Source organism: Pinus tabuliformis, chromosome 9, assembly GCF_031772625.1.
Source record: "Pinus tabuliformis cultivar Carrire ecotype Pingquan chromosome 9, CPIR1, whole genome shotgun sequence".
Taxonomy (NCBI): Eukaryota; Viridiplantae; Streptophyta; class Pinopsida; order Pinales; family Pinaceae; genus Pinus; species Pinus tabuliformis.
This window is the reverse complement of record NC_142307.1, coordinates 802,390,826-802,400,827: the sequence shown is the minus strand read 5'-3', so window position 1 is coordinate 802,400,827 and position 10,002 is coordinate 802,390,826.

Sequence of the window (10,002 nt, the reverse complement as noted above, 5' to 3'; positions counted from 1 at the left end):
AACCCATCTGGCTGCTCAATATATACTTCTTCTTCTAAGTCTCCATTCAGGAAGGCTGATTTCACGTCCATTTGAAATACCTTGAAGTTTTGAAAGCTTGAGAGAGCAAGGAACATTCGGATGGCCTCTAGTCTTGCCACAGGAGCAAAGGTCTCTTCAAAATCTATTCCTTCTTGCTGTGCATACCCTTTACAAACAAGTCTGGCCTTGTTTCTAATTACTTCTCCATTTTCATTTAACTTATTCTTGAAGACCCATTTTGTTCCTATTACATTCTTATCTTTTGGTCTAGGAACTAATTCCCAAGTGTTGTTCCTTTCGATTTGCTCAAGTTCTTCATCCATTGCTTTGACCCAACATTCATCTTTGCATGCTTCTTTCACATTTTGTGGTTCAATGGAGGAGAGTAGAGCCAAGTAGCTTGAAGCTTCTGCAAGTGTCCTTCTTGTTTGTACTCCTGCTTCTTTCTGCCCCACAATCTGAGTTTCTGGATGATTCTTTTGGACATATCTGGATGGAGTCTTCTCTTCTATTCTTGTCTGCTCCTCTGGTTCTTCTTGAGATTCTTCTTCTTCTTGAGGTTCTTCTTCTTCATCATTTCGCCTTTGAGAGTAACCTTCATCTTCTTCAATGTCTTCATGATGAACTTGCCTAGGAATATATCCCTTCTCATCAACCACTATATCAATACTGTCAACAATTCTGCCAAGTCTTTTATTGTAGCACTTGTATGCTTTGCTATGTGGAGAATAACCAAGAAGAATGCCCTCATCTGCTCTAGGTTCAAGTTTGCCAAGTTGCTCATCAGTATTCTTAATATAACATTTGCTCCCAAAGATTTTGAAATGCTTCACGGAAGGAGTTTTACCACTCCAAAGCTCATGAGGTGTTTGAGTGTTGTTTACTCGGACATTTGTTTTGTTAAGAATGATAACAGCAGCATGTGCAGCTTCACCCCAGAAGGTTGCAGGAGTACCTGATTCATCGAGCATAGCACGAGCCATTTGTTGGATAGTTCTGTTCATTCTTTCCACAACCCCATTTTGCTGAGGAGTTCTAGCTGTAGAGAATTCTCTTCTTATCCCATGTTCATCGCAGAAATCGAAAAATTCATTTGATGTGAACTCCCCACCTCTGTCAGATCTGAGGCACTTAATTTTGTGTCCTGATTCATTTTCAGCCAATGCTTTGAAGGATTTGAATTTTTCGAATGCTTCATCTTTGTGCTTCATAAGCCCTAACCAAACAAACCTTGAGAAATCATCAATGAATAATATCAGATATTCTTCTCCTCGAGGTGTCCTTTTCCTAAATGGACCACATACATCTGTATGGACTAGCTCAAGAGGCAAGCTAGCTGATCCTTCCTTCTCTGGAAAGTTAGTTCTGGTTTGCTTTCCAAACTGACAAGATTTGCATATGGTGTTGTCTGGAATTTTGATATCTGGAAGATCGCGAACTGCCTGATATTTGCATGCTTTCCTTATTTGTGAGAAGCTTAGATGTCCCAACCTTCGATGCCATAACCAGTGCTCTTCATCCTTGCTAAGATAGCATTGTTGTTGTCCTTCTTCAAATATGTACAGATTATTTGGAGTTCTTTTGCCTTTGAGAACTGTTTTACCTGTATCAAGATCACGAACAAGACATCCATTCGATCTGAAAATAACCTCGGTTTTTTGATCACACATCTGGCTGACACTTAGAAGATTATGCTTCAATCCATCAACATACAAAACATTTCCAGCCTTGACCTTTTCTTTCAAAGGAGCAATACCTTTTCCTTTTATAGTTGCAGGAGTATCATTTCCAAAAGAAACTTTCTTTCCCTTTTCTAAAGTAGAATAAGATTCAAGTTTTTCTTTATCACCTGTCATATGTTTCGAACATCCACTGTCAATGTACCATAGATTTTCCTGTCCTTCTGCATAAAACGCTATCCCACATCTTTCTGTCTGAGGTTCTTTTATTCTCCATTTTTTGGTGCTCGTGGCTTGTTCCTTTTTCTCCTGAAACCTGCTCCTGCATTCAGATTCTTTATGACCAAAATTATTGCAAATAGAACATTCAACTTCATTTTCAAGAACTGAAAAGTTGTTATAGGTCCTCTTTGTAATCCCTGTCATACTTCTTTGTTTTTGAGCTTCCCTAGTCATGATTGTTTTATATGCAACACATTGAGCTGCTTTGTGACCAAAGTTATGGCAAGAAAAGCATTGTCCATTGAAGAAGCTTCTGCGGTTATTGAATCTACCAGCCAACTGATTGTAATTTCTATTTTCATCTATTCTTGTGCCAAACTGAGAAGATTTTACCTGTGGTTGGTTGTAGCTTTTGTTCACCCTTAAGAAGGATTGTCCCTGATAGTTTCTGTTTGTAATTCGTCCCTGCTTTACCTGATTATCTTCATTGTTCTTCTGCTCATTTCTTCTTGCTGCATCAAGATAACTTTTTGAGGTGGATGCTTGAGAGGTTTCTCCATTATAGCCCAAACCTGTCTTGTTAGAGGAGACCGCTGCACATTGATAATCTCATCCAAAGTTTCAGATCCTTTGACAAACTTAAGATTAATAGTTTTTGTTTTCTCAATTTCTTTTCTGAGACCAACAATTTCACCTTCTAGTTTTTCAAGATGTTTTTCCTTTTCATCAATTTGAAATTGCAAAGTATCAATGATCACACTCTTTTCTTCTATGCATCTCTTGAGTCTAGTAATTTCATTATAGAGATTATCCACATCTACAGCATCCTCATAATCATCATCTTCAAATGCCATTAATAGCTTATATTTATTACCTTGTTCATCTTCATCACTGTTTGATAAGCCATCACTATCTTCATGGGTGTAGTAGCTTTTCTTATTTGCACTTTGTTTCTTATTCCATCTAGCAGGTTCTTTTCCTTTATCCTTATTAGGACATTTTGCAGCATAATGACCTACTCTTCCACAAGCAAAGCATTTGAAAGGTAGCTTACCTCTGAACCTTCCAGCACCCCTTTGAAGATTTCTGACAAAATTTGATTCTTCTTCCTCTTCTTCTGGAACATGGCTTGCTTCATAGTAATCTTCATTTCTTGATGCTTTAAAAGCAGCTTCCCTTCTGTCTGATGGACCTCCCTTTCTCATTTCATAAGCAGTTAGAATTCCATGTAGCTGAGACATAGTGAGAACTTTGAGATTTTCCTTTTCTTCTATTGCAGATACTTTAGATTCAAACTTGGGGGATAATGATCTTAGAATCTTTTGAACTACTATAGTCTCTTTTATTTCTTCACCCAAATTTTTCATACAATTAACAATCTCATCTACCCGAAGAAAATAATTAGCCACACTTTCATCATTATACATCTTGAGGGTCTCATATTGAATCCTGAGAGTTTGAAGTTTAGCTTGCTTTACCTGTTCATCTCCTTCATAGCTAGTGATCATTTTGTCCCATATCTCTTTTGCTGATTTGAAGTGCATGACCTTCATGAATTCTGTTTGAGATATACTTCCTAATAGAGTACTGACTGCTTTTGCATTTGTTTCATATGCCTTTTTCTCAGCTGGATCTGTAGGAGTAGCTGAAGGAAAAGCATAGCCTATTTCTACAATGTCCCAAACTTCTGTACCAAGAGATTGAAGATATGCAGTAACTCTTACCTTCCAATAATTGAAATTTGTTCCATCAAAAACCGGTGGCCTGATTGATGCTTCTTTCTCGTAGTTGCTCATGATGAATGATCTTCCTTCAAGCGATCAAGCTTCTTTGAAGGACCTGCTCTGATACCAATTGTTGGAAATAATACTGAGAGGGGGGGTGAATCAGTATTATCAGATTAATCAAACTTTTTAAATGCTCAGAAACATATACGCTACTTCAGTTAAGTGAACCAGCGTGTATACGCTACTGTGACGAAGTAAAACAGCGTATAAGAAGAAAACTCACAATTTAGTTAGCTTATTCTTCAATTAAGTGCATCAGGACATTATTCACCACATTAACAGTAAACATGTGCAGTATAACAGAACAGATAAAAAGCCACACACATGAACACCAAGATATAAGGTGGAAACCCAATGTGGGTGAAAACCACCTGCTGCAAGTTGTCTCTATCTTTCTTTAATATGAAACTTCAGTTTACAATCTTTTGTACTGGTGCAGCCTTATACCAGTACGCAGGCTACAACCTGCAGAAGGCTTCAACCTTCTCTCGTTCTCCAAACTTCCTTGGAAGGGAGCTCCAACCCCCTTTGCTCTTGTACTAGCCAAGATACTAGTACGTAGGTGCTGACCTACAATCTTCCTTCTTTCAGGTATCACTTTTCATACATTTTCAGACTGGATATTCCTGAAGCACATCATTCAATCTGTGGAACCCAATTCATTCAACTTTCATAACAGATCATTGAAGCATAAAACAACCAAACTTTGAATCACTGAACCACTGAACCCTGTCAATCACCAGTTACCAGAACATAGAGCAGACTACAGAACTCTGCAATAACAGTCAGACCCCACTGTAAACCCAAAATCAAGCTTCAAAAGATATACGCTACTTTAATGAGCAAAACCCGCGTATACACGCGCTTTTACCGAAGCCAACCTGCGTACAGATCTAAAAATAAACTTTCTCAATTTGCAGCTGTACCAGACATTAGTTAGACCCAGAACGTAACATTGCGACAATATGCAGATCTAGAAATACGCATAATCAACCATATCATGATAGTGCATTTCAAACCATTAGATCCCGATCTATCCTTAGATCTAGTCTTCCATCAACCGATGTGATCTCTCCTTGGCTTAGATCAAGCAACTCAGAACCTGCATATCAGATCTCTTTCTCTCTTAGATATTCAAGCCTTGTCGAAAGATGATTTTGCCTAATGATCTTCTTCTCCTTATATAGCCTTAGGCCTTTCTCAATACCAAGAGCCAAAACCATAGTAACACAATACCATCAACTTTAAAACTAGGGATTGACACGCCCGTTGAGACATAATGGTCCAAAATCATAGGCACAACTTCCAAGGACTAACCACCATGAACCAAAGGAACCTTTCCACATACACGCGCTTTTTCTGAATCGAACTAGCGTGTACACGCGACTTGGGCTTAACGAAACGGCGTGTATGAGCTTCCTTGGCATGCTGTACTGAGATCTGTCTTCTGATTAAGTTGCCATCACCTGTACCAACCTCTGAGCACCTGTACCAACCTCTGAGTGAGTTGCCATCAAGGACAACACTTGAATCATAATGCCAACAGAAACTCATAACGAGAATGAAATACATGTTAATCATAATTTCATAGACTCTAATATTATATTGAAGACCCACCATATTCAAAATATAAATATGAGGAAGTTTAATGGAAAGGATCCCGTAACATGGATACCACAGATGGATCAATTGTTTGATCTCCATAATGTGTAAAACACACAAAAGGTATTCATCGTAACTTTATATTTAGAACCCAATCAATTTGTATGGTGTCGATGGCTTTCCTCTCATAAATATATTGTCGCTTGGTAAACTTTTACAGAGGAAATGATAGCATATTATAAGGATACAATGTGAAACACCTTCTTTAGCCAATTGATAAATCTCAAACAAAAGGCTTCAATAGTGGAGCACATTGAGGACTTCCAAAACTTGAGTATAAGGGTAAATCATATTCGAGAGGAGCATAGGATTGATGTATTCATAGGGAATCTAAAGGATAACATCCAACATGAGGTTTTCCTTTCGGAACCTAATTCATTTGCGAAGGCATTCAGGTTGGCAAGAAAAATTGAAAGCAAAATTATGGCAACAAGGAAGCCTACCACTCACAACTATAAATATGGAAGTCTGGTTACTCCTAGCCTTCCACAACCTACAAGGCTGACACCACAACAATTGGAAGAAAAAATATCAAAATGGATTTGTTACAGTTGTGATAGAAAATACACTAAAGGTCACAAGTGTGCTAAGAAGAAATTAGTTTACATTGACTGTGAAGAGGAGGAAGAAAAGGAGCAAGAAATGTGAAAAGAAGAGGATATACACTAGGAAGCAACCCCATATAAAGACAAAATGAATGTGATGATATCTTGTAATGCATTGGCAGGAATTACCACCCCTCAAACTCTCAAGGTAGAAGGACATATCATGAAGAAAAAGGTAATAGTGTTGATTGATTCTATTAGTACCCATAATTTTGTTCAATGTAAGATAGCCAACAAATTAAATTTATTCCTATATCTAGCACCAGAGTGTCAAGTGATGGCTACAAATGGAGGAACCATAAATTTCGTGGGAAAGTGCCATAATATAAAGATATCCGTGGGATAATATCTATGGAATAGTCCAATTCTTTCCATTCCAATGGGTGGTGTTGATGTTGTACTAGGAGTCCAATGGTTACAATCTTTGGTTATGATAGTTTTTAATTTTCAAGAACTTTTCTTGAATTTTTTTGGGAAGAAAAGGAATTTGAATTAAGGGGTATTGCAGGGAAATCATGAAATATAATCAGTGCTAATAGGATGAAAAATCTTCTAAAGGAATAACAATAGGGTGTAATTACACAATTGTGTTCACTTGAGGCTAAGACATCGAAATCATCTATTTCTCCATACCTCCAAGAAGCCTTGGACACTCATTCCAAGGTATTTGAGACTCCAAAAGACCTCCCACCTATTCGTGATCATGTTCATGCTATTCATTTGATCCCAGGAAGTATTCCTCCAAATATCAGGCCTTACAGATATCCCTATGCTCAAAAGAGTGAAATGGAACAGATGGTTGCAAAAATGCTAAAGGCTGGTATAATTTAACCTATTCAAAGTTCTTTCTCTGCTTGAGTGGTATTGGTGCACAATAAGGATGGATGATGCTGCATGTGTCTGGATTATGGAAATCTCAAAAAGCTCACTATTAAAGATAAATTTCCCATTCTTCTCATTGATGAATTATTGGATCAATTACATGGAGAAATTTACTTCACCAAGTTGGATCTATGTTCAGGATATCATCAAATAAGAATGAAGATTGAAGACATTTCGAAAACAACATTTAGAACTCACGAGGGTTATTTTGAATTTTTGGTCATACCTTTTGGCCTTACCAATGAACCTTCTACATTTCAAGGTTTGATTAATTCCATTTTCAAGCCCTTCCTGTGAAAAATTGTCTTATTATTTTTTAATGATATACTAATCTACAACAAGACTTGGAAGGATCATGTTCAACATGTTGACAGGGTGCTCAAGTTATTGGAGGAGAAACAATTATATGCAAAAACCTCCAAATGTTTCTTTGCAGTACAAGAGGTGGAATATATGGATCATATTGTATCTCATGAGGGTGTTAAGGTAGACCCTAAAAAAATTAAATCCATAAAGGAATGGAAAATACCCACATCAATAAAGAATTTGTGAGGATTTCTCATGTTAACAAGGTATTATCACATGTTTGTTAAGAATTATGGGAGAATAGCAGCACCTCTAACAACATTACTAAAGAAAGATGCATTTTCTTAGACTCTAAAAGGAAATAAGGCCTTTGAACTTCTCAAAGAGGAAATTTGCCAAGCATCGGTCTTAGCTATGCCAGACTTCACAAAAACATTTATTGTGGAATGTGATGCCTTAGGAAATGGAATTGGTGTTGTTTTAATTCAAGAAGGAAGACCCATTTCTTTTGAAATTCGTCCAATCAAAGGAAAGTATTTAAACAAAGCTATTTATGGGAAGGATATGTTGGCAATATTATGTTCACTTAAGAAATGGTGACCTTTCCTACTCAGAAGGAACTTCAAGGTAAACAGAGATCATGAGAGTCTTAAATACATCTTAGAACAAATATTATCTTGAGAAGAGCAGAAACATGGGTCACAAAGATGTTGGGTTATGAGTTTGGAATTATCTACAAAAAAGGGAATCAAAATGTTCTTGCACATGCACTCTCAGGAAAGGATAACCAAAGCAGGGGATGAATGGAAGAATGACAAAGAGGTATGGGCACTCATTCAAAAGTTTCAGTAATATCCTAGTACATCTGAGACATTCAACTAGAATAATAATTCATCATGTTACAAAGATCACTTGTAGCTCTGTAATAATTCCAAACTCAAACAAAAGATTCTTCAAGAATCGCACACCTCTCCCTTAGGAGGGAAATCATGATTTTTAGAAACTTACCATAGGGTAAAGAAGGATTTTTTGGGATGGCCTTAAATTTGATATTCAAAAGTTTGTGGCCGAATGTTTGGTTTTCCAACAAAATAAAGTTTAGACAATTAATACCTCGAGTCTATTACAACCTTTATCCATTCCAAGTCAATGTTGGGAGGAGGTTTCAATGGATTTTATCACAAGTTTACCCAAGTAGTGTCATTATGGTGGTAATTGATAGACTTACCAAGTATGCACACTTTTGTGCATTATCTCATCCATTTAAGGCTAGTATAGTTTCTACTATATTTATGGAAACTATTCAAAAGCTACATGGAAACCCAAAGATTATTTTAAGTGACAAAGATCCTATTTTCATTGGAAATTTTTGGATAGAATTATTTTCTTGCCTAGGTACTCAATTAGCTCATAGCTCATCTCATCATCCTCAATCAGATGGGAAAACAGAGATAGTGAAAAAATGTTTAGAAGGATATCTTCATTGCTTTGTATATGATAAACAAACACAATGGGTCAAGTGGTTGCCTCTACTTGAATGGTGGTATAACACTTGCTTCCACACTGCAACAAAAATGACCCCATTTATGCACTTTATGGATATCATCCACCATCCATCACATCACCTTTACGAGAAAATTTTAAGTTTCAAGTAGTGGAAGATCACATCAAGCATCAACAACATGTTCTCCAACTGTTAAAGGATAATCTCACTTTCACGCAGAATAGAATGAAACAATAGGCTCATCAACATTGCAGAGAAAGAAGTTTTGATGTAGGCGACTTAGTATTTTTACAGCTACAACCATACAAAAAATGTCCCTCAAGTAAGGTAATAACGATAATAAATTATCACAAAAGTATTATGGTTCATACAAGTTTTTACAAAATATTCGTACTATGGCATACAAATTACATCTTCCCACATCTTCCCAAGTGCACCCAGTCTTCCATGTTTCATGCTTAAAGAAGGTTATAGGTGACAAGCTCCCAGTTCAAAAAATATTGATAGAGCTTAACAAGGAAGGAAAAATCATATTGGAACTTGATTAATTCATGGAAAGAAGAACTCAAAAGCTACGAAATCGATCAATTTCAAAGTATCTAATCAATTGGAAGAATTTAACCACGACAGATTCCACATGGGAGGATGAGAATTTTATACAGAGGCATCCAAAACTACTCAAGCTTTCAGTAAAACACTTTCTTTGAAGGAGAGGGGCATGTTAGGTCCCTATAATACTAGTGTATTCCACCATTGTTATTAGTGTAGCCTGCTTATTGTTATTTTTGTGCCCCATAGAAGCCCATTATTGCTATTGTTGTGCCCTAAAATTATTATTGTTATGTCATCTCTGATTATAGTGTGACCCCTTAGAATCGTATATATAGAAAGGGGTTGTTTTCATTTGAATCGTCTAAGAATTGTTCTTTTGTGTAATTTAAAGGAGGTCCCCCCTCAAAGAGGCTGATTTTGAAGTTGTTGATCTTTAACACACACATACACATATAAACACATGTGGGTCAAGGACACATCTTGACCACTAGGGTAGGTGTCCCATGAATGCCACTTTCTCAAAGACATCCCTAAAATACCATATAAGGGGACCTTCTAATATAATGAAGCCTTCAAGTGCAAATTCTTAGAGTATTAACACTCCAATACTATAATTTAATGTAATCAAGTTTACAATATATTAAAATTTACTAAATAGTTATTAATCATAAGTGTCATTAATTAAGGGGTCAAGATAAAACCACAAAACTTGTTGCAAAGCAATGCACTCTATTAGCATGCACTTTAAATGAGCATGTTTCCTTATGAGCCCAAGCCATAGA